Source organism: Rattus norvegicus, chromosome 3, assembly GCF_036323735.1.
Source record: "Rattus norvegicus strain BN/NHsdMcwi chromosome 3, GRCr8, whole genome shotgun sequence".
Classification (NCBI taxonomy): Eukaryota; Metazoa; Chordata; class Mammalia; order Rodentia; family Muridae; genus Rattus; species Rattus norvegicus.
The window spans coordinates 62378102-62404414 of record NC_086021.1 but is presented as its reverse complement, the minus strand read 5'-3'; the positions used below and the strand labels follow the sequence as shown (position 1 = coordinate 62404414).

Here is a 26313-nt window from a genome sequence, read left to right as displayed (position 1 = left end):
GTACAAAGTCCTGCTATGCCCTGAAGACACTAGTCACCTCCAATTATCCTCGCTGATCTCTGATCCTTCCAGTCTCTCCTCATCTTCTTTCATAGTGGTTCTTCTGAGCTTTGTGGAAGTGAGGTATGATTCAGATGTACAGTGAGTGGCTGAGCACTCTACTGAGACTTATTTTATACACTTTGACCAGTTGTTTCTTCATTAATAATGTTTCTTTTATCTAATAAATAGTATTCAAAAGAATTGCAAATTGATGCATTTATTACTTTAAATATTTTTTTAAATTGTATGTGTGTTTACCTGCTTCTTTATATGTGATCAAATGGATCCCAAAAGAGGACATTTGATCCCCTGAAACTGAAGTAACAGATGATTGTGAGCTGCTACGTGGGGAAACTGGGAACTGGACCAAGGTATTCTCCAAAAGCAGTCAGTGCAATTAACCAGAGCTGGGAAGAGCACATGAATTAATGCTTTTTTTTTTCTGGAATTCAAATATGTTGCACGAATCACAACACTTTAAAAATTAGTCCTTCTTCCGGGAATTACTTCTGAAGAAATAATCCAATATGTAGGAAAACTCAAATAATGAAGATGTTCCTCAGAGCATTATCTTTAAGGAAAACAAACTGTAAACAGGAGAGTAATCAAATAGACTCTGAATGCTTCATTAAGTTTGTTTCCTTTGGCTCTCTGCTCTTCCCTGTTCCAGAGACAGCCGCATCTTCTCCTGCAGTACCAGCCTGGTCCCATACAAGATGGTGAAGGTCGGCGTGAATGGATTTGGCCGTATTGGGCACCTAGTTACCAGGGCTGCCTTCTTCTCTGCATCTGGCAAAGTGGACACTGTTGCCATCAATGACACCTTCATTGACCTCAACTACATGGTCTGCATGTTCCAGTATGACTCTGCCCATGGCAAGTTCAACGGCACAGTCAAGGCTGAGAATGGGAAGCTTGTCATCAACCGGAAGCCCATCACCATCTTCCAGGAGCGAGATCCCGCTAACATCAAATGGGGTGACGCTGGTGCTGAGTATGTCATGGTGTCTTCACCATCATGGAGAAGGCTGGTGCTCGCTTGAAGGGTGGGGTCAAAAGGATCATCATCTCTGCCCCTTTTGGGATCAAAAGGATCATCATCTCTGCCCCTTTGGCCGATGCCCCCATGTTTGTGATGGCTGTAAACCATGAGAAATATGACAACTCCCTCAAGATTGTCAGCAAAGCATCCTGCACCACCAACTGCTTAGCCCCCCTGGCCAAGGTCATCCATGACAACTTTGGCATCGTGGAAGGACTCATGACCACAGTCCGTGCCATTACTGCCACTCAGAAGACTGTGGATGGCCCCTCTGGAAAGCTGTGGCGTGATGGCCGTGAGGCAGCCCAGAACATCATCCCTGCATCCACTGGTGCTGCCAAGGCTGTGGGCAAGGTCATCCCAAAGCTGAATGGGAAGCTCACTGGCATGGCCTTCCATTTTCCTACCTGAAATGTATCCATTGTGGATCTGACATGCTGCCTGGAGAAACCTGCCAAGTATGATGCCATCAAGAAGGTGGTGAAGCAGGCATCCGAGGGCCCACAAAAAAAAAGTTTGTTTACTTTTTCTTTTTTATTATTGGTTATTTTATTTATTTACATTTTAAATGTTATCTCCCTTCTGAGTTTCCCTTCCACAAATCTCCTATGCCTTCTCCCCTCCCCCTGCCTCTATGAGGTGCTCCCCCACCCACACACCCCTAGCATTCCCCCATGTTGGGTCATCAAACCTCCACAGCACCAAGGGGCTCCCCTCCCACTGATGCCAGACAAGGCCATCCTCTGCTACATATGCAGCTGGAGCCATGGGTCCCTCCATTTGTAGTCTTTGGTAGGTGGTTTAGTCCCTAGTAGCTTTGTTTAGTGTAGAGACTTAATAAAAAGATACAGAAAGGGCAGACCCTAACCACCCTGCCCTGACAGAGACACATCTTCCTTTAGGCCCACAACTTAGCCCAGGGCAGAGCTGGTGCTCCAACACCCTCCCACACCCAGAGAAAACTTGACTCCCAGGTGCTCCAACACAGCCAGGCTCACAGGTGAGACACTACCCCTTCCCTAATAACTGGTCTAACTGGGACCCCCACAGGGCCCAGCAGAGGTGGAAACTATCTGCCCTGCCATGCCCTACCCTGCCCTGTCTTACCAGAGACACATTTTCCATTCCAGCCTACAACTTGCTCAGGCCACTCCAACACCCTCCCACACCCAGAGACAGCTTGCTCCCCAGGTGCTCCTACATAACCAGGCTCACAAAAGGGACAGAATCCAGTCAGGGATAGTAAGGCCAGTTAACACCTGAGATAACCAGATGGTGAGAGGCAAGCACAAGAACATATGCAACAGAAAGCAATGGCACTTGGCACCATCAGAACCCAGCTCTCCCACCACAGCAAGCCCTGGATAACATAACACGCCTGAAAAGCAAGACTCTGACCCAAAATACAATCTCATGAAAATAAAAGAGGACTTTAAGGAGGACATAAATAACTCCCTTGAAGAAATACAGGAGAGCACAAGTAAACAGCCATAAGTATTTAAAGAGGAAACATACAGATCCCTTAAAGAAATGCAGGAAAACACAATTGCACACATGAAAGAGTTGAAAAAAAAAACCATCCAGGTTCTAAAAATGGAAATAGAAACAATAAAGAAATCACAAAGCAAGGCAACGTTAGGGATGGAAAACCTAGGAAAGAGATCAGTAGTTGCAGAATCAAGCATCACCAAGAGAATGCAAGAGATTGAAAAAAGAATCTCAGGTGTAGAAGACACCATAGAAGGTACTGACACAACAGGCAAAGAAAATACAAACTGTAAAAAGCCTCTAACCCAAAACATCCAGGACACAAAGACAAGACCCAATTTAAGAATAATATGAATAGAAAAAAGAGAAGATTCCAAATGCAAAGGGTCACGAAATATCTTTGGCAAAAATCATAAAAGAAAACTTCCCTAACCTTAAGAGAAAGATGGTCATAAATGTACAAGAAGCCCAGAAAACACGAAATAGATTCAGCCAGAAAAGAAATTCATCCCATCACATGATAATCAAAACACTAAATGCATAGAACAAAGAAAGAATATTAAAAGTAATAAGGGGAAAAGACCAAGTAACATGTAAAGGCAGACCTCTCAGAATTGCATCAGATTTCTATAGAGACTCTAAGAGTTAGAAAATCTTGGAAATTAATCATCTCACAGTAAACCCCAAAGAAGAGAACCACACAAACATAATGTCAGCACTAACAACAAAAAATAACAGGAAGTTTTCTTCATCTTTAATATCTCTCAACATCAATTTACTCAATTCTGAAATAAAAAGACACAAGGTAACAGACTGGATACATAAACAGGACCTAGTGTTTTTTGTTGTATACAAGAAACACACATCAGTGACAAAGACAGACCCTACCTCAGACTAAAAGGCTGCAAATTTTTTTCCAAGCAAATGGTCACAAGAAAAAAACTGGAGGAGCCATTCTAATAGCCAATAAAGTAAACTTTTTTTCTTTTTCTTTCTTTTTTTTTTTCGGAGCTGGGGACCGAACCCAGGGCCTTGTGCTTGCTAGGCAAGCACTCTACTACTGAGCTAAATCCCCAACCCCAAAAGTAAACTTTTAACTAAAAGTTATCAAACGAACTGGGGAAGGACTTGATATTTATCAAAGGAAAAATCAAACATGATGAACTCTCAATTCTGAACATCTTTGCCCCAAATGCAAGGACTCCCACATTTACAAATAAAAAATGTTACTAAGGCTCAAAACATTCATTGATCCTCACACAATAATATTGGGAGACTTCAATACCCCACTGACACCAATGGAGAGATCAAAACTCCAAAACTTTTTGTTAGAAACAAAAACTAAACAGAGACACAGTAAAATTAACAAAAGTAATGAACCAAATGGATTTAACAGCTATCTACAGAACATCTAACCCTAAAACAAAAGAAAATACCATCTTCTCAGGATCTCATGGTACCTTCTCCAAAATTAGCCATATAATTTGACACAAAACAAGCCTCAACAGATTCAAAGAGATTGAAATAATCCCATGCATTCTATCAGATCACCATGGACTAAGGCTGATCTTCAGTAACAACAAAAACAACAGAAAGCCCACATATTATAGCAACTGAATACCACCAACCAGGAGTATACCCAGGTTGGTCCATGACTCCTGATATACATGTAGCAGAGGACTGCCTCGTCTGGCATTAGTGGGAGAGGAGGTGCTTGGTCCTGTGGAGGCTTCATGCCCTAGAGAAGGGGGATGCTAGAGGAGTGAGGCAGGAATGGGTGAGTCAGGGAGCACCCTCTTAGAGGCAAAGGTGAGAGGGTGGTGGGAGTTTGTGGAGGGGAGTCTGGGAAGGGGGACAACATTTGAAATGTAAACACATAAAATGATTTATAAATAAAAAAGATACAGAAAATACACATAGTGGAGACTGAAAGAAATAATTGTATGTCTCTAGCCTTGCCCACATGCATATGAAAAGGCTTAAAAGGGAATACAGATAGATAGATAGATAGATAGATAGATAGATAGATAGATAGATAGATAGATATAGATAAATAGATATGTATTCATTGTGCAGCAATAGATTTTTCCTTTAGTCTTATCTTCACATAATTACTTCTTTACTTGATAAGTTATAAATTCAAGATATAGAATAGATGACTAATAAAAATTCAGTTAAAGAAATCATAGCCCTCTCAAACTACAGGGCCAGGCCCAGTAGTGGAAAGCAAGCACAATGCCAACAACTAGCAAGTTGCCCCCTCTTGTAAAACAATTATAATTGCCTCCATCTAGTATCACTGAAGTCTAGTTGAATGTTTCTCAAAGACCCTGCAGACTTGTCTTTTCTACCAATAATGACTCATTCAACAAGAGTGGTGGAGGCTCCTGTGTGAGGACCCTCCTGCACGGCCTTCATTTGATCTCTGAATCCCAGCCAGAAGAGAACGGCTCCTATCGTTGTGAATCACCTTCCAGGCCTCTGATGAAAAGTCAGCTTGAAATACTACTGCTGTAAACCATATCACAGAGCTAGTGGGGATATTTAAATCACGCTACACCAAAGGAAGGGTGAATTGAAGAAGGGAGCTATAATGTCATGTTTCAAATGACATCGGGATCACGTGAAGAAGAGATTTGTGGCCTTTGCTCTCGAAGAGCCCCGGGGATGAGAAACTTGAAGACAAATGGCAAGTTTGTAGGTAAGAAGACACCAGCCGTGTGAGGGGTTCATATTCCACCCAGGGGACTGCTTCCTGTAACCATGCACAGAGTCCAGGGGATCTCAGAGGACAGTATCTTGTGTAAGGTTCAGGTCACACTGCCCAGCAGGGACAACCAGGACCGATAACCATTCTGACAACCAAGATAACCAGGGTGATTTCTCTGTTGTCTGTCTAAAGCTTGCCTGGTCCTTCCAGTCTGATTACTATTTCAGCTGTTTAACTTCAGGGGAAATCATCTTGTATTTCTGAGATGCAGTTTCTTCCCCTTCTATTGGAGGTCAAAACTGGAAAATATGTAAGATTATCTCATCCCAAATATTCTGGGTCTCCTCTCTGACTTCATCACTTTATAAATAAATACTCTAGCCCACACTTTTGCTTCAAAGCACTGCCTATCAGAAGCTTGTAACTTGCCACGATGTTGCTTTGCACTGTCATCATGACATATTTTCTGGGTCCTTCCTTTTGGTTTGATCAGAAACAAGGGAGCATCTGCAGAACATGGTACATGCTACCTAAATAGTCAGCCAAATAGTAAATGAGTTCCTACCTTGTTTTGTGCATGTTTTTAAAAGACAAAAACAGAGGAATCACCTTTTCAACGCTGGATCTTCTGTGTGTGGCTGGGAAACAGTTCATTTGGCTCCCCCCTCCCCCGGGAGGCACGTTGTTGTGGAGAAAGCATAGTAGGGCTTGTTCTCCAGATGAACACCTATGGGCAGAATGTAGGAAGTGGAACGGAGTAGAGGAAATGGAGTAGCATGCAGTCCCAGCAGAGGACTTACAAGGGAAAGACTCAGAATGGAGAAGGTGCCGTCAGCTTGTTCCGAAGGACAAAGACCATTTATACCCACCCTCTCATCACGGCACAGGGGTTAGCATTCAGAGCAGGTCACCCAAAGGAGCTCAACCTTGGAAGAGGCCTCCCAAGTGTAATTCCTGAAGAGGTCTGACAGCTAAGCAACTTCACTCAGAAAAATGTACAGGAGCTGAGGGAATGGGTGATTTAGTGCGGGGAGCTTGGGACACCAGGCCAGAGCAGCCCAGTGTCCAACCGCTCAGCAAGGAGATTCCATTCCACTAAACACCAATGGAAACCTAACCCCACAATTCAGACAAGAATCTAAGGAGAAACGAATGCCATTATCCTCAAAAGATAGCTGATGGATGGGTTTTAAAAACACATAAATGGTGTCTCCTGGGGACTTCAAGACCCAGGAGGAGAGTTCAGGGATATTAAGGAGGACTCTCTCATAGTCTCACAATTACGGGGCAGATGAGTCCACAGGGTGTCCTGTTGGCTCTTACTGTTATCATCTCCTTTTAGGTACTTGGAATACGTTTTGATCATGTGTATCTCAGAGCTTTTGCACATGAATAGATACTAAATCCTATATTTGTATAAAGCACCTTTTTATAAGCTGACAGCAGAACTTTAATATTTACTCACTGTTATGGACTGAGTATTTGTGACCCTGTCCGCAAAATTCAAATATTGAACTCCTAACCTGTTGCCAGGCTGGGGTTTGGCTTGATTCCTTTCTTGTTAAAGGAAAAAGTTCAGCCAAGAGAGCTTGTTTAAGCATAAATTTATTTAGCAAAGCAAAGTAAAGTGATAGAACACTCCAGACAGCTTGGAGCAAGCTGGCTCCAGGAATGGGCAATTTTCAGCCTGCTATTTGTAAGGGGTGTTTCATGAATATTTAAGAGATGGTAGCATATTGATGAGGTCATCTCTTTTGCTCTCCCAAATCATGGTGAGCCAGATCTCCCTTTTAAGGTATTTTTTTCCCTCCATGTTCCTCATATAAAGCCCACAGTGGGAACAAAACCACATTGAAATGATATCACGACCAGGTTCAGATCCAGGTTAGATGCTTTGTTGGGGCACGTTTGTAGCAGTTGGAAAGGTGCCCTGGAACCTTAGTCTCTTTCTACTAAATATTTAATCGTGTGTGTGTGTGTGTGTATGTGTGTGTGTGTGTGTGTGTGTGTGGTGTATGCACATGCATACATGTAATATGTTTGTGTGCATCTATGTGTATGTACACATCTGTACATGAGTGACAATAAGCATGAGCCAAAAAGTGCACACAGACCTCAGAGGACGATGTAGGCCAGCCCTTGCCTTTCATCTTATGGGAACAGGGTCTCTTTGTTATTTTTCTACTGAATATGATATGCCAGGCTAACCCAGAGCTGTAACTTCAAAGATGTCTAATCCAATTGGGCATTTGACTGTCAGATCGCCTACCAGGATACAACCTCAGTGCCCTTAATCACCACATATCTAACGCTCTGCCTGCCTTGCTCTGATGCAGTCAGATTTGGAGATGGGTTTCAGTGAGGTTGGGGCTCCATGATGGAACGGATGCAAATATAAGACAAATAAACGCCACCAGGGTGTACATTCTGCCTCGTAGGGGGAAAAAATAGAATAATGAGAAATGAACATTTGTTGTTTATGCTACCCCCAACTGTGATCTTTTGTTACACTGACATGTGATGGGTATGACAACTTTCATCTACACAGAAACCAGAGTCCCTGGAGAGATGGCGCTCCAAGCACACTGTGGGGGAAACCTTGATTACATTAATTGATATGGAAAGGTCTGTGTTGACTATGAGCTGGACCATTCCCTGGGTAGAAGATCCTGGCATCTTTCTGCCTTCTTGACCGTGGATACAAAGCCACAAGCTCAGGCCACTGGCTTCCCCACTGTGATGGACTGGAGCCTGGAACTGTGAGCCAAATTAGACCCCTTCTCCCTTAAAATGCATTGGTCAGGAAAATCAGACTTGGAGCAATCACACTAATATGTCCCTTAAAATGAAAAATAAAACTGCAAACACAAAAATCCTTTCAATTTTGGTCCCGAGTTTTTATCTGATGGAGTGATTTTATTCTTGATTCTGATACCTAGATAAAGGCTTCTTAAACTTTTCCACCCTCAGCCTCCTCTCATCTGAGTCTTTAACCTACAGTTGGGTGTATAGGTACATAAAATGAGTATGCAAATCGAACATCTACTAAAAAGAAATCACGAAGGAATTTCTTTTTAAAAAGCAGTCACCATTTAAAGAAGAAAGTAAATGGGTTCACTAATGAGATGGGTTTGTTTGCTTATTTTGACATAAAGAATTAAATCCTGGCTGAACATTTGATACTGCAGGGCACAGAACATCTTTAACAGTTTACAGAGTCGGTCAATGTTTTCGACTTTATACTCGTCAGTGCTGAGAATGCCGCTTGCATAAATGTATAATATAAAATGACAGAGGCATGTTGAGGCCCATTTCAGGAATTGTTGGAAACGTGGCAGCTATCTCAAGCCAAAACTCATTTAATGAGTTTGTGTGTTAAAAGAGACTCAAGGCAGCAACTCACTTCTGAAATCGAGCATTCTCACACAATACAGTTCCAACTTGATGCAAGCTGAGAACTAATGGAAAGGAAGTATTGAGCCTTTGTTTTCTCTTACTAAAGCATTACGATAAGAGAATAAAACTGTATGTCTACTGGGAAAAAACAAAACCTTCAATTCAATACGTGGGATCTCCAAGCTGCCACAGAGGAGTAGAGGCATCTACTGGTGATCTGTGGCGTGATGACGCATGCATTTGCACACTGTATATAAGGTGCGTTCAGAACCAAGGCTGCAGGGAAGTCCCATGACAAGCACTGCAAGGAGCCACCCATGTTCATTACACATTGTGCTTTGATTGTTTGTTTGATTTGAGCTTTTCACATGTTAAAAACCTTTCACTATTGCCAAATGTTCAAGAAGCCCAGATAGGTCATGACCAAGAGTGTAAGAAAGCAGATACTAGATGGCTTGTACTGGCTGTCTAGCCAAACCTACAGTAAGCTCACTGTCAGCACTTTATTGGCTTTTAAAGTGAGGAGAGGGAGTTTTAATTTTGCTAATAACTTGATTGAAATAACATCTCTTTCAAAATGAGGAAATACAAACAGTTGAAAGCAGAGTGATTCTGGTTCAAGCTAGGGCTTGGCTAATGAGAATAGGCCTTGTCTGCTTTGCTTCCGTGTGGCAACTGCTTTTAGTGAGTCCTCTGTGCTGTTACCATGGATACCCAAAGGTCCATAATTTGTACCAACAAAACCGTTACACTAAGCTCAAAGCTCATGTTAAAAAAAAAAAGATTTTATTTTACTTTTAATTACATTTGTCTATGTTCTATGTAGGTATGTGGTTGTGAGTGGAGGTGTCTACAGAGACCAGAAGGGGTGTTGGATCTTCTAGAGCTAATGTTACAGTGTTTATGAACTATCTGTCTGATACAAGGACTGGAAACCAAACTTTGGGTCTCTAAAACCATCAAGCTCTCTTAGCCACTAAGACATCACCACAGCCCCAGACACAAAACTCTTAAAACTCTTATTAGGTATGTTGTTGAATCAATCACTGAAAGGCACTGAATTTCTCTTGATATGTTCATATAAAACACATGCGCACACACACACACACACACACAGTGATTTCAAAATGGTCTAAAATGTCTGCCCTAACTGATAGATGAATCACTGCTATCTTTCTCAGGCCACACATCACTTCCTCGCAGAATGTATTTAGGAAGAAAGCCAATCCTTTTGTTTTCTAATCTCCAAAATCCACATTTTCTACATTAAAAACACAACAATGATAACAATGTGTCCAATCCCTGACACATCTCCAGTTCCTCACCTGTAACACCCATGAGTTCCTTGTGAATTTTGGTATATAGTTCATTTATCCAGGACACTGAGTTTCAAAGATGATTCTGTATTAGAGTCCTCAGGGAGGTCCTTTTAATACATCCCTGCCTGGGTCCTCACTTTGGACTAATTAAACCAGAATCCCTATAAGTATTTTTCAAAATTTCTGCAGTTGTAATGCGCAGGCATGTTTGAGAGCCAGTGGACCAGGTTTGAGTCAAATGTTACATGTTCTTTGCTCTCTGTTCCCTATCTGAAAGTGTCAACATCTCTAGTCTCTACTTACTTTTCCATTGAAAATCCCTTTCTGTAAATCATAATCCAAAGTAAAATCTGAGGAGAGCTGTTCTGTTTCCTGCCACTTGTTATACTGACTCTATGTTACAGCCTGTGTTTAATTGGAAATGTCACTTAAAACTCTGCTTTATTAACATTTCTCTTGGCTGGAGAGATGGCTCAGTGGTTAAGGGTACTGCTCTTCCAGAGGTCCTGAGTTCAAATCCCAGCTACCACATGCTGACTCACAACCGTCTGTAGTATGATCTGGTGCCCTCTTCTGGCATGCAGGTGTACATGCAGATGGAGCATACAAATACATAAAATAAATAAATCTTTGGGCTGGAGAGATGGCTCAGTGGTTAAGAGCACCCGACTGCTCTTCCAGAGGTCATGAGTTCAATTCCCAGCAACCACATGGTGGCTCACAACCATCTGTAATAAGACCTGATGCCCTCTTCTGGTGTGTCTGAAGACAACTACAATGTACTCACATATATAAAATAAATAGATAAATAAATAAATAAATAAATAAATAAAAAAAAAACATTTCTCTCAAGTCTCAGGTAGGCCAAACAATTTCAACAGTCTTGCCCCACCATCATCAGTAGGAATAAGTCTTGTAGTTCAAGGCCAGAGCCTTGCACATGCTAAACTCCATCGTTATCAGCAAGCTACCCTTTGATAAAATGTTTTAAGTCCCTTGTTTGCTCTTTTAAACCTTACCTGTTCACTCTTGGTTATGCTTGCGCTCCTGGGTTTATGAACTCCATACTTGGTGAGAACACACTTTTGTTCCCAAGTTACTGTTCTGAAATTTTCCAAGGACAACTTTGGCCTTTTTCTACCACATGCCATATAAACCATTCACCTGTGCATCTGCTTTCTAGCATCATATCAGTCTCCTACCCAACGGACATCATTCTGGACCCTTCTCATCACATCCTCTTGCATGCCTTCTATGTTGGGAGATTCTCTATGATGCTTCCTGTCCTGAGCTCCAGTCATGTGTGTGCTTGATTCCCATTGTCCTTTGTTTGGTGCTCCATCTGGGCAATAATCTGCTTTTTCCTCGAATTCCACTTGCGATTGTTTTTGACTCAACTAAATATATCATTCTGAAAAGTACTCCATTCTTTCTCTGGAACCTTTCAGTCTGAAAATGAAAGCAAGAGTCCAGAAATAACTCTTCTCCTCATCATTTGGATAGCCAGCAAGTCCCACAGCGTTTTTGCTGTTTATCATATTTATTTCCTTACTGCCATGCAGGGGTGTTGTGTGTATGGATGCACATGTGTGTCAGAGAAGCCGAGGACAGCTTCTGAGAGTCAGTTGTCTCCCTCCACCATAGGATTCAGGGATCAAACTCCAGTGGTCAGGTCTGGGCAGCAGGTAGTTTTACTTGCTCGTTCATTCCGTCAGCCCTCCTTTTCACGTAAGAAATAACCATCAGTCCTTCCAGTTTCCATCAACTTAAAAGCCTGTGAAGTCCTTTGAAAACCACTCAACGCTCAGTGTGGCTTTCACCCTGACTCCCCTGCGGAAGACGGGAAGTACGGAATGGTAGAGAAGTAAGAGAACTGTGTAAATGGGTCGCAGTATTCATTCTTTGGGAAATACATATTCAAGGAAGACAAGGCACCTCTTTCAGAGTTAGCAAGACCTCAACCCTAGGAACATGCACCGTATGCAGAATTGGAAAGACTTCCACCTTAGGAACTTACCCACCAACACAGCATGGAGCAGAAAGTTTCCCAGGGAGTAACTTTCTAGAACCCTAATGACTGTTCTAGTTCTCTGCTTCCTTCTTCTGAGAGGTTGACACGCTTCTAGGAAGACCTCTACTTGCACTTGAAATTTGTGAGACGTATTTTGTGTCATGCTTTCACGTACAAAGTCCTTTTCCTGCCGATTTTGACTTTAATGTTTCCCAATTCTTTTCTTTAAAAGCTCGGAATGATTTCCTTGGTGGGCATGACCCTGTGGACCCAAAGGAACTTTTGTGGTTTCTTTAGCAAAGTGCTCTCCTCCCTAGCGTGCACTGTGACCAACATACATACTCACTGTTGCCTGACTCCCCAGAACCCACGAGCTCCTGGATGCCTCGACACTATTCTGAGAGTTAGCAGTTGTCACAGGTGAATGTCTGTAGCCTGGGAAAAGGAAAACTCACACTAGGGCCTCACAAGTATCTCACACTAGGGCCTCAAGTACTCGCCAGTCTCTTAACTTGACGAGAACAACTCAAATATCACTAAGCCTGTCTTAAATTTTAGAAACTGAGTGGAGGTGATACTGGACTAGCCTTCAGGAATTAATTGTTTGATTCTCAGGATACCCCAAATGAAATGATGTTTAAAAATCATAAAATCAAAAGGAGATTGTCAGGACAGAGAAAGAAAGACTGGAAGGAGCCCCACCTGGCATCTTGCCATCCACATCTCTCTCTCTCTCTCTCTCTCTCTCTCTCTCTCTCTCTCTCTCTCTCTTTCTCTCTCTCTCTCTCTCTGGGCCTGCTAACTGTTGTCAAAGACTCTCTTGGGTTGCATACAGTACAGTTACAACTCTCACAACTTGAACTATGTAGAGATGACTTGGGACCTCACTAAAACAGTGAAATTACCTACTGCTGAATTTCCCAGAAGACAATTAAAATTGAGGAGGAGAGAGTTGAGCGTTACAATGATCAGTCTCTGCCTGACATGGTACTGTTAAACTGAGGTTATGAATCACCCGGGAATGGACTTTCTGGACATTCCTATGGAAGTTAACAGTTTCAGGAAGACCTGTCCACTGTGGATAATGAACGTTACTCTCTGGATGAGATCCTGGGTTATACAAAAAGGGAAAAGTGAGCCGAGGGCAAATACCCATCTCTCGCTGCTTCTTCACTGTGAAGATTCCTGTGGCTGTGACTACCTCACTTCAAGCTGTGAGCTAAAAGTGTGTATGTTCCCATGTGTGAGGGTGAGGGGGTGTCTAGGTAAGAGAACCTCAGCTGTCTGTTGCTGCTGTCCATCTGGCTCTTTGAAACAGGGTTTTTCATTGGTCTAGACTTGTGGTGGTTTTGAATATGCTTGGCCCAGGGAGTGTGGCATTGTTGGAGGAAATGTGTCACTGTGGGGGTAGTCAATGAGACCCTCCCTCAATCAGTCTTCTCCTAGCAGCCTTCAGATGAAGATGTAGAATTCTCAGCTCCTCCTGCACCATGGGTGCCTGTACAGTGCCACACTCCAGCATTGTTGAAAATGGACTGAACCTCTGAAGCTATAAGCCAGCCCCAATTAAATGTTGTCCTTATAAGAGTTGCCTTGGTCATGGTGTCTGTTCATAGTAGTAAAACCCTAACTAAGACACTTGTCATGGAGACCAGGCTGGCTGTCCAGCAAGACTCAGGGATCCATCTGTCTGTTTCTTCAGCACCAGCATTAAGTAGGCTGCACCACTTCCAAATTATTTGCTTGGGTTTTTTTGTTGTTGTTGTTGTTGTTGTTTTTTTTGTTTTTGTTTTTGTTTTTGATATGAGGACTGAAAGATAGAAATCACTTCTTCATACTTACAAAGCAAACATTTTACCAACTGAGTTATCGCCCCACTCTTAGGTTGTGTATTTCTTTAAGGGCCTTTATTTGCCCATCTGTAAAATGGGAGTACTGTGATTCAGTCTATCCAAGGGGACTATCAAAGCAGCAAGAGAGTTTGCTGCAGTTAATGGTGCTCCCAGACCTTTAGAAGAAAGATGCACCAAGCAGAGTGATTTTGATATTTAGTATGTTAATAGAATTTTCATCACCATCTTAGAAGGCTGGCTTTATTTATGTACACAATTAGTGAGACAGCATGTGGAAAACGGTGGACAGTGCTAAAACATAGGCCATTTCTCTGAGTGAAAAAATGGGTCGTAACTCAGAGGAGATGGACTGGGATGTGAAGGTCACTCACTCATTCGCAGGAATAAATTATATTCTACCACCAAGTTAGTTTCTTCAGCTAGTCATAAAGACAAATACAGCTAAGTAATTTACTCGCAAATGATGGTTATAAACCGCTCACACCCTAACAAATCACATTACACCACACAAACCACACAGTCATGCTTACATGGCCACTGGCCTCCATAGATGTGGGGAGTAGAGCCCCTGGCCACGTTGTCCACACCTTAGTTCATGAAAAACATCACACCTGGTAAAAGCTTAAGAGCATTAGCACTTCAGGCTGAGCCCAACCCTGTCCACCTCCCATATTAAACTCCCGCCTCAAAAGCTGAGTGAATACATGGGAAGCAGTGTATTATTGCCCTGAGCTCTGGGAAGCGCTGGGAAATAGATCTTAGCAGATGACAGGATCCTTGGCTTGGAAAGCAAAACATTTGACAGACCACAAAAATAGATTGTGGCTTTAGTCCCTTTGTGTTGCTGTTACAAAACACGAGAGAGTGGGTAAATTCTCAAGCATGAGCTTTTACTTCTTATAGTTCTACTGGCTTGGAATTCCACAATCAAGGTGCCAGCATTTAGTCTGGTGAAAGCTTTCAGAAAGTCCGTCATGAAAGAGTAAATGGTAAGCCAGCCGCTAGCTCAGTGTCACCCGAAGCCTTTCTTGTAAATGCTCCACTCTCATTCATGAGGAAGGAGTCTTTGTGGCCTAGTCAGGCCATAAATGCTATCCTCTCATGCTGTCGCTTTGGCGGCCCCTGAGTTTTGGAGGAGACACAGTGAGTCATACCCAAATTAAGGTCATATTTAGCATTTGCTCTCAGAGGAAAATGACACAGTTCCAAAAGTACACAAGCCTGAGGAGAAAGACTAGCCAAGGTTGACTGCATACTGGCTTATGAGCTAGCTGCTTGCCCCTCATTTTCCCACAGCAATTTCAGGAGATAAAGAAACACTGTCCTCCTATTCATAGACACAAAAACTAATTCTCAGAGAGATCAATCCACTTACCTAAGATTGCATAACTCAGTAAGCGTCACGAAGGACCTTAAAGCAGGGGTTGGACGGGCTCCAAGGTCCACACGCTTTCTGCAACTCTGTTATGCCTCTCTAAGTACCCTGCAATGGCAAATACTGTTTTCTGGGATGCCAACTTTGATGGGCAGGAGATGAGTTTTCAGTGAAAAGAGAGTGAAGATCATCCTGGTCTCCTAATGTACCAGATAAGGGGCCCAAGAATTTGAAGAAGAGTCATTTTCCAGGCTCCAAGGCATGAGGGAGCACAGTTAAGGCTGGCATTTACTGTAAAACCTGAGCAGGACTCTCCTCCCACAGTCAAGTGATGATGGTAATGAGGGCTGAGCTGATTTGCATTCTCCCAACTTTACCCACCCGGCTGTTGCTTCTGCCTACACCCCGAGCTATCGAGCTATCATACTGCCCATCACCAGGGTACAAAGGCAGTCTATGTCACTATTACTATTCCAACAGTTTCCTTAACTGTAGTTGAATCATGCTGCTGTTGTCTAGCTCTCAAATACAGAGGTGCTGAGAGAAGAAGTGAGTGTTCTCACTCACTGCCATCCCTTCTGCACTCCCTACGTCACCGCCCTCAGTCTGCAGTCTTCACTAGGGACTTTTCAGGCACCTAGACACAGCACAGTTGCTCGTGTCCAAAGACAGATTTGAGGCTGACTGCAAGTGTGGCTCTGCTACAGAAATGGCATTCGCATAAATACGTGTGACTTTATTATTTCACTTTCTATTTCTATTTCCTTTCAGAGACCTAATCAGTGAACCTGGATCAGGGGTTCCTCTGCTTATTCTAATGAATTTAACAACATCCACTTTTCTTTTTCCATCCCTTTACATAAATACATGCACATGTAATATACGTACACACATATAACTACATGAATGTGTACTCGTGTACAGGTACGTATGTGTATATGTACATATGTGATCTCCATTTTTAAACTTACTCTTATTTCATTTTATGTTCATTGGTGTTTTGCCTGCATGTATGTCTATGTGAGGGTGCCAGACTCTGTGCAACTGGAGTAGACAGACCTTGTGTTGCTGGGAATCGAACCTGGGTCCTCTGGAAGAGCAGCCAGTACCCTTAACCACTGAGCCATCTCTCCAGCCCATTTTGTCTCACATTTTCATAACAAGAAGTCCATTCTGTTCTTCTTCCAGGGCTACAGCTAGGTCCCTGGCTGTGTGGGACGCATTAACCCAGGGAACTGACTCTAACACTTGTGATGAGACTCAAGTCTGTCTCAGAGATTCAACATTGTGGATCCCCTGGGAGTATCTACTTAGTTTATAGCATTTCTTTCTAACAATATGAATGCCAGTTCATCTTCTGAAGTGTTAATTATAATCAAACCCATTGTCTGAAATGGCTGAGGCAATTATATGTATATGTGTAAATGCACACAAACACACACCAATTACTGTTTACATGTGTCATTGATGGATTTTTCTCCTCTGCACACATCCATAACTGTTCGCTTATTTACACAAGTTGACAGGATAGGACAAGGAACCGTGAGCTGGCCAGGACTTCTTTTTCCCAGTAGTGAGATTTGGGAGGTTCCATTTTCTAATTCAGGAGGCACTGCTTCCTGTCCATGGTACTGCGTATCAGGCCCCAAAAGGTGGGGCTGTTGTGACTGGTGAATTGAACCACACTGTCATTTGAAAGTAAAAGTGAAGCATTCACATTTTGGTCATCCGTCTTGAGTTTCATTTGTTCTAGGCATCTAGTGAACTAGATTGTTGGGGGGAGGGCAACAAGGGGGGGGGATGGGGAGGGGAACACCCATAAAAAAGGGGAGGGGGGAGGGGGATGATTGCCCGGAAACCTGGAAAGGGAATAACACTCGAAATGTATATAAGAAATACTCAAGTTAATAAAAAAAGAAAGAAAGAAAGAAAGAAAAAGAAAAAAGAAAGTAAAAGTGACAGCACCAATCAGCTCCCGAGAACCAGAGGGGGCGAGCCGGGCACACCTGCATTTAGAAAGAATGTAATTTATTACATCATGCTGAAACTACTAAAAATAGGAAAAGAAAGCCATTTCCTCCAAGCGATTGATGAAGTATTCTCTGAGAATCTTTAAGGCATACAAATCTGCGTGGACAGTCTAGAATGTTCCATGATAGGAGCTTGTCCTAATTTATTATGAGGAGGCTCAATACCCAGTCAGACCAGGTAGGATTTTGCCTTTGTTTTTGGTATTTATCTTTTACTTTGAGATAAGGTCACTTGTAACCCAGTCTGGATGCCAACCGTAAGGCTGGCCTTAAACTCCTATTCCTCACAACTCCTGGGACTATGGGCATGTGCTATCACCTAGCTAGATATTAAATGCATTTTAATATTAGAAGAAATGATTAATTGTTTTTAAAAAACCACTATCCTTTAGAACAGAAGCTTTCAAATATTTTCCTCTAGTATTGCCAAATTAATGTTATTTAATTATACACATCATAGAACATTTATGATATATAACATAGTTCCATATGATTAATTGCGAAAGATGCTATTTCTGGCATGTTATAAATATTGATAGTATAGAAATAAAATGTTGCACAATTCTTTGAGTGTGTTTAATGTAACTAAAAACACCATAATAATTTGAAGTCCTTGCTATCCATTTTTGAAAAAGAGAGATTATGCAATTCCTTTTTGCTGTTGAAATATTTTTATTCTGCTTCTACCAAATGTTGCCCTAAATAATGTCACATCATATAGTTAAAATCATTTCCCCTGATTTTGGTTGTTACTTTATCATTTAATAAATGATCTAATAAAACTTCAAAGTATAATTATTGACATGTGTTCATCTCAAAAAAATGAAATTATAATGCAAATATCTTTCTGAGTCTGTAGTTCTAAGGCTGCAAGCTCTCTATCAAAGGAATCCTGGGTTTGCCTCTGGTTCAGTATGAAAGGGTCTCTTCTTAGGACTCTTCCTCTGTGAAGGTTCAGGTGGTGCCAGCTTCCCTTTGGGGAATGTAGAAAGGGTAAGATGGGCAAGAGCTTTGCAAGTCTGACAAGGCCGCAGGCAGCGGTGAAATGAGAACAAACTGAATATTAAGACCTGAAAACTGATCCTATTGAAATATTTACGACCACGTTCCCCCTTGGATATCTTCTCTATCTTCAGTTTATGACCACTGCTTTAAAATGTTGGTGGTTCTTCTCCAGAAAGCTTTGTCCCCAGCACTGGCTGGGAGGCTATGAAATCAGAGGCCATCTTCCTTTTAAAAAAAATTACTTATTTAGTTTTTGAAATTATGATTATATCATTTTCCCTTCCCTTTCCTATTCAAAATTCTCCCATTCAACCCCTCCCTTGCTCTCTTTCAAATTCATGGCCTCTTTTGATTCAATGGATTTGACATGCATGTGTGTACACATATGTATATGTGTGTTAGAAAGAAATATATTTATAATATACCTATATTTCTAGATACATGAATACACCATTATCAGTCTATATAATGTTTGTGAATGTTTGTGTTTTCAGTGCTGAGCATTTGGTATTGGATAGCCAATTGGAATGCTCTGAGGAAGACAGTTCCTCCAACTCTCAGCACTCAAATGAAGCCTCACTAACATGGTGTAGGTAGGACCTGAACAAAGACAGCATCAATAGACTTGCTAACATAGATAAGGAATGCCCATAAGGCCTCCAAGGGACTCAGCACTAGACAGAGAACATCAGGCAGCTATCATATACTTGAATTAGAGTGAGCAAGAAACGGTTCTCTCTCTGTAACATTCCACGCCATTAGTATAATTCCATGCACCTTGTAGAAATGAAATGATTGGTAAATAACTATTTCAGAGATAATTCCACCATTTGAAAACTTAACCATCACAGCAAGGAACACAGTACAAAAGTCAGCTATACCAGCAAGAATTCAAGACGAAAAAGAAGCCTGTGGATTTGTGAAAGAGGAAACAAGTGGGTGTGTAATACACTTAGAATTACTGGTCTGCTCTGTCCAATGCACATCATACACACACAGACCTTGAATTTGATAGGCTGGTGCCAAGCAAAGTGAAGAAGTCAGAAAATAACAGGGCAGAGCCTACAACAGGGTTTCACTTGAGTGAGGGGAGAGCAGCTACAACAGAATAATAGGTTTTAAATTGGAGGTCTTTACTTAGAACCCTTAGGAAATAAAACAGACCAAAAAGAGAGTGGGGAGGGGGGTGGAGAGAGACAGAGAGAGAGAGAGAGAGAGAGAGAGAGAGAGAGAGAGAGAGAGAGAGAAGAGGAGAGAAAATTGCACTAGGGTTATGTTACTTTAAAAGACATCTCGTTTCTCTTTCAAAAATCACTGTATTTTTTGGAAGATGACTTTGACAATGGATGTCATAACTTAAGGGCCATTGCTCAATAAAAGAATACGCAGGAATTCTGAGATTTATGGCACTTAAAATGTTTAGGCCAATTTGTAAGAAAATGGCCCATTTTGATCAATTTGCTTGAAGAAACTTAAAATTTCAGAAATGTAAATGAAGAAACTGAACGACTAGTTCCTAGTCAGTGCTTTTCTCTTCCTAATAGGAATACCTTTTGAAAACGGTGTTTCAGAAAGAAAATATAGATTAAAGGCTTATTGATTCCAAATATTGAACTTGGAGAATTCAAAAAAGGGTATAGGAGAAGGAAATAATTGTGTCATTGGGGCAAATTTCATACTGTTACGTATGCTACACTAATATAGAATCCTCTTCATGGTGATAGCATATGCTAAAATCGTGGTCTGCAGTCATGTTACTCAGTGTCAATTAGAAAGAAATAACATGTGGCCTCATTAGCTGCTGTTTGCTTGCTTGCTTGTTTGTTTCCTTGCTTGCCTGCTTTTGTCTACTTGTCCCAAGCTGCAGTCATCTAAGAAGAGGAAATATCATTGAGGAAATGCCCTCGGCATATTGATTGACAAGCAAGCTTGTGGGGCATTTTCTTGATTTATGACTGATGTAGGAGGAAACAGTGCCATCCCCAGGCAGGTGGTTCTGAGGTATATAAAACCAGCAAAATGAGCAAATCTGGGGGAGCTAGCCAGTAAACAGCATTCCTCCATGCTCTCTGACTTGGCTTCTCTCAATGATACACTGTAACCTGTAATGCTTACAAACCCTTTCCTCTACAAGTTGCTTTTGGTCATAGCCTTTATCAAGGCAATAAAAAGCAAACTAAGACACTGTGCTTAAATTATTCTGCATGAATATACATATATTAAACAGGTATTACATTAATAAGAACTCAAACACCCACAATGTTCCTTTCATGATAACTGGTAAATACATGCATTTATAACACTTTAAGCACTGTTTCCTAAATTGATATGTAAAGGCTTCCTTTTTAAATGTTGTTGCATGAATCACATGCCTCGTTCATTAATAAATTATATTCCTCTATAATCATTAGCCTGTTTAGTCTACTATAGCAGTAACCATTCAAAGAAATCACATTAAAGACTATGGCATACTAAAATAAATCAACTACATCTCCATTAGACTTTTTTCCTATTGTCTATATTATTTATTCTGTGGCTGTGGAGTTTGCATTAAGATTGAAAAAAAGAAAGACAGTAAAAGTGAGTTTCCCATGTGTTCTCACTTGAAAGTCTTATAGAAAAAAAAAAAAAAAGATGGAGTTAAGGCAGCAGAAAGGTAGCAGCAAAATGTGACTGGTGAAACTGGAGCTCCAAGCAGCTTCAGGGTAACTTGACAGATGGCACTTCTGCTCCCTAAGGAGGCAAAATTGGACCAGGTGAATGCTACAGGCAGACTGAAAGAGCCTGAGCTGATGTAAAAAGAAGAGGGGTTCCAGAAAAATACCCAAAGGCCACTCCTGAAAGCCAACAACAAAGACAGAACTTGACAGTTACTTTAGTGGATATTCAAAGTAGGGAAGAAATTTAACTCAAATCACTTTATTTTGTTTGTACTTTATAAAAGTATTTTTTTTCAGAGATGGCCCATGAATTATATTAAAACTTTTGGTGGCTACTTTTGCTGAACTGAAGTGATTGACGTTTGAGGACAGCTTGTAATGAACATACACTGGGATCATTGTAGAACACTCATTGTCATATCATTTGATCATTACGGCAACTTCTGAGAGACAGTATTACTATCCTTATTGATCCTGTTCTTATTGCTTCGACTTCTTGAAACAGGGTCTCAAATGTCTGGCCCTGAACCGGCAAGTTCCTGCCTCAGCCTCCTCCTGAGTGTTGAGATTACAGGTCTCCACTCCCCTTTTATACCCAGTTCCCACTGAGGCACCAGAATTTAACAGTGTTAATTAAGCAGTGGCCCAATTCTGTGAGTATTTGCCACACAAGCCTGGTGAATCAAGTTCAAAGCCCTGAACACACACACACACACACACACACACACACACACACACACACACACCACACCACACACATACACACACACCACACCACACCACACACACACACACACACACTACACACACACAAACACCACACACACCACACACACACACACACACACACACACACACACACACACACACACACCCCAAACAAAGACAACTGGATAAAATGGCACATATCTATAATCCCAGAACTTTTATAACCAAATGGGAAGCAGACACTAGAAACAAGACTAAAATATGTAGCTTTGAGCAAGAGCACTATTTCTATAAAGATATAATGACAATCTTGGGCTTATCATGGTTTGATTCATGATTACTTTATCTCAGAATGGTTGGTGCCTGTCTTTTCTATCTATATGCTATAAAAGAAAGCATTTAATTGAGGGCTTATAGTTTAAAGAGGGTGATTCTGTGCCCAACATTGAAGGGAGAAATGAAAGCAGGCAGACAGGCAGGGAGGCAAGTAGGGCTGGTGCTGAGCCATTGCTGACAGCTCACATCTTGAGACACAACTTCAAGGCAGAGAGTACTAACTGGAAATGGAGTGGGCCATTAAAACCTCAAAGCCAGCCCTCCCCTTCTCTCCCCACCCCCATATACCTTTTCCAATAAGCTGCATCTCTTAATCCTTATCAAACAGTTCCACCAAACCAAAGACCAAGCATGGGGTTTATAGGAGGCATTCTCATTCAAACCACCACAGTGTCAAAGGAGTACATATTCTGTAGAATGATTTTGAATTGATCCTCCTTGGGTGTGAGGTCCTCTCCAGCTCCCAGTCAGTTTAGCAATTTACTGTGCTGTTGCTGTGTAGCAATTCCCTCTAAATTGAAACAATATCCTAGAGAGAAGCTTCTTAAGATTCAAAAAGTCAATGGCACTGCCAAGGCTCAGGAAGTAAACAGCTCACAACTGTCAGGAAGTTCCTGAAACTTAAAAGATTCAGAAAGCTTCTACCCAAAATTACATTAACAGTAACAACTGTTACAGATGGAGACTTTCCAACTGTCCTAGCTGCCTACAAACTATACAGGGTCTAACTAAGGAGAAAGCTTTCTAAGTTGTTGCCCATTCTGGGTTTGACTTTTCTGTCATGTAGCTGGTTTTGAATCACCTACTCTCCTGCAAGTAACACCTCCCCACACACACACACATACAAACACTCATTCTCTGGTAAGCAATTCCAATAAACTCATGGGGATGTCTGCCCCATTTCTAATGGGCTTATGAGTATGTAAGTTGAGGTGCACCAATATTCCCCCATTTCCTGCATAAGTGGTTTTTTAAAGTAACTGCAATTGGAAATAAATGTTACTTTGATTTGCAGTATCGGAGAAGGATTTATTTTCGCTAAACTTTCATGCCTCTCACATCCCCCACAAAAACTTCCCTAAATTAAGCTGGTAATTTTAATCTTGGTTTCTGAACATAGAGAGCATATGTTCTAAATATATTTCTTCAACTCAACTTACCATCTTTATAAATTTTATTTTCTGCTTATTGGCATGATGATAATTTTTTTATTATGAAAAATTCAAACATATGGAAAAGATGAGAGAATTGTATAATGAACATGCATACATCCATAATGTAATTCATTGTGGATTTTAAAATTAGAAGTCTGTTTTACTTTTATTTATTTATTTTATTTTATGTGTATGAATCTATGTGTTCCCTGTGTCTATGGAAGTCAGAAAAATGTGTTGACTCCCCTAGAATTGAAGTTACAGATGGTTGTGGAACACGATGAGGGTATTGGGTATTGAACTTATGTCCTCTTCAAGAGCAACAGTGTTCTTTCTAGATGCTGCTCTGATTTTCTGGTTAATGTATGTTGTATTGTCCTATCAGAATTAGTTACTATACCTAAAACTGTGCTGTATGAGGTATTTTTTTACTGAAAAGGATATATTTGACATATTTAACTTTCTGTTAAATTGCTGTGTTTTAGCAAGACATGGTGACACATGCCTATAATCCCAGTATCCAAGGAGTATGAGACAGGAGGATCATTAGTTAAAGGCCAGCCTGGGATACACAGCAAGACCCTGTCTCAAAACAGAAACAAATAGCAACAAACACACCTCAACTTTTTTAAATTACTAAAAAGTTTCAAAGTCGGGAATTGGTAAACTAGCCAAGGTGACAGACTCTTGGAAGACCATCCTCAGTTCTAGAATGAATTAAATGAATTAAAGGCTTCTGATACATGAGACCCTGCTTCCAAACAAAACAAAAGGAAGCAAATGAAAGAGAGTCAGGGGAAGGCAGAGGTGAGGGCTTGGTTTTGGTTTTCCTCTGTGGTAGCTGTAAGGAGAATGTTACAATTATTTGCTTTTTGTTAAGCGTCATTATAAGCTTCCAGACTTTAAAATATTAAATTGCCCAAATCAGTTACAGTCAGTATTACTACAATGCTCTGATTGTTCAATTAAGCAATAATGGTCCACTCATTTTCTTCAGCCTTGCTTGTCTGCTTTCTGTAGGGTAGAAGGCATGATTTGCCAGGGAGGGCCATAGTCTCGGGGAAGAGGAAATTGGGCATGTGGTAACGGCTTACAGGTGGGATGATATCAAACACAGTCACATTTACCAAACAGATGGCCAGGAGAGAAAGCTGAGGTGGAACCAGAAGGGAAATATGAAGCTTTATTTTGACACGCTGCTGTCATTTTTAGATACAAAGAATGATTTTTAATGGCTACCTATAATTATTTTGTTCTGCTACCCATTCATTTGCAAAGATCTGCCTTGAGCTCAACTCTTTTATGCATGTTTCTATCTGGAGAAAGGAAGAAGAGCTATAAACATTCTCAGTTTCATAGAGTACAGTGATTTGCAATAGAAATACAGTACAAAATAATGGTAAGTATCCCCCAATACATACCAGTTCATTCTATTCCTAAGTGAAACAAATATATACTATATTTCTATCCTCATTAAGGATTTTAGATATGTTTGTTTTCAAACCCTCTACCACAATGCCTGATATGTTTGTTTTCAAACCCTCTACCACAATGCCTGGTTTCCAGTATGTGGGCCAAAGGAAATTGAACTACTAGGTTATCTGAACTGTCAGTAGTAAAGAAATAGATTTAAAAAAAAAAGTGGAGACAAATGTAAACTATCTGTACAATCCAAATAAATTCTATGACTAAAAATTGATGAGGAAATTCCAATAATCTTTCAACTAGATGCTTACACATTCTAACTCTTAAAAGGAAACTAGGACTAATTGTTACTGCTTATTAAAAGTCCTTTGATTATTTGTTCTTTTATGGGGCACAAGATGCTGCCCTCACACTATCAACTGAGCAAGTGATTAGTAGAACTTCAATGCCCTTAAGTGAGATTGAGACAAAGTCATCCAAAAAGGAAGGAAGGCTGCCACGGGGATGCCTGAAGATGGAAAGAATTGGTCCCATAAATACTGGCCTCGCTGTCTATGGAGGTGTGTGTGTTTGAGACTTGGAGAGAAGGCTTGCATTCATTATTAACAGCAATAGCAAATCGTTTCTAAAGTGTCAGCACGTTGTATCACCACATTCTGTTCCTAACATTTATAAACACAGTCTCGAAATTACAAATAATTTACCCCACATTGAATGAAGCTTAACAAAACAAATAAAAACAAACTACATTTATAGTGCATTTCTTGACTTTCAGAATTCTTCCTACTTTTAAACGGCACACGGGTATAAAAGGGTTGACTGAATAAAAGTCTTGGTTGGTTTATACGTTTAATATGCTTCCTCATAGAAATAGGAGGACTGCAGAGACTACGGGGGGGGGGGGATGAAGGCGAAAAAGTGCTATCCACCTGCCGAGGGTCAATAAGAAAGGCTGCACTCGATAACTCCTGTTCAATGACACCTCACTAAAGTTCACCGCTACTTTTTTATTATAGCGTATTGGTCCTTCTAAGAACACTAACGGTGAGAAATAAATGAGTATGGCTTCAGATGCTATTGGTGACAGTGGGAGACGAGGCTTAATTCCCTCTTATGAAGTCTTCCTGAATTGTGTCACTTGAGGAATTCGTACTTGACTTTTGGAAACATAAAATGTCCTTGCTGGTGAGAACTAATTAAGAAGTCTGGCCCTCTGTGACTGAACTCATTTCGTTCAGGTTGACCGCATGCTCCGGTCTGACTCAAGATGATCACGCGGTGTGCCTGGTGCTCAACTCCTTCGGTTGGATTATGGAAATTGCCCCGGCTCAACGCTGTCCCGATACACTCCACAAGAGTGGCATCATTTGAAAACCAGTAAGCAAGACCTCTACCAAATCACCACCCCAGGCTTGAAAGAAGCTTCGAGTGCAATAGCTCTGCTTTAGAAAGGACTCAGACAGTTCCAGGATCCCATTAGCGAATAGAGAGAGAACTACACAATCCATTCACAGTGAGGATGAATCTCACAAGTGCTGGGTTAAGTGAAAGAAGCCATACAGGAAAAGTAGGACTTCCAGCTTCTCCTTGTATGGGTTTCAAAAACAAGCAAAGCTAATCTTCAGTGGCAAGAATCAGAATAATCGTTCACCTGAGTGGTGGGAACTGACAGAGAAGGTCCGTGAAACAACCTTCAGAGGTACTGAAAACCTCCCATAAGTGGCCGAAGACGCTTTCAAGCAGGAAGTGGTGCTTTGGC

General features: G+C 41.2%; 1 pseudogene; it reads left to right on the top strand.

Moving 5' to 3' along the window:
• Positions 1-870: 870 nt before the first annotated feature.
• Gapdh-ps4 (Glyceraldehyde-3-phosphate dehydrogenase, pseudogene 4) lies at positions 871-25925 on the top strand (annotated as a pseudogene).
• Positions 25926-26313: the final 388 nt, after the last annotated feature.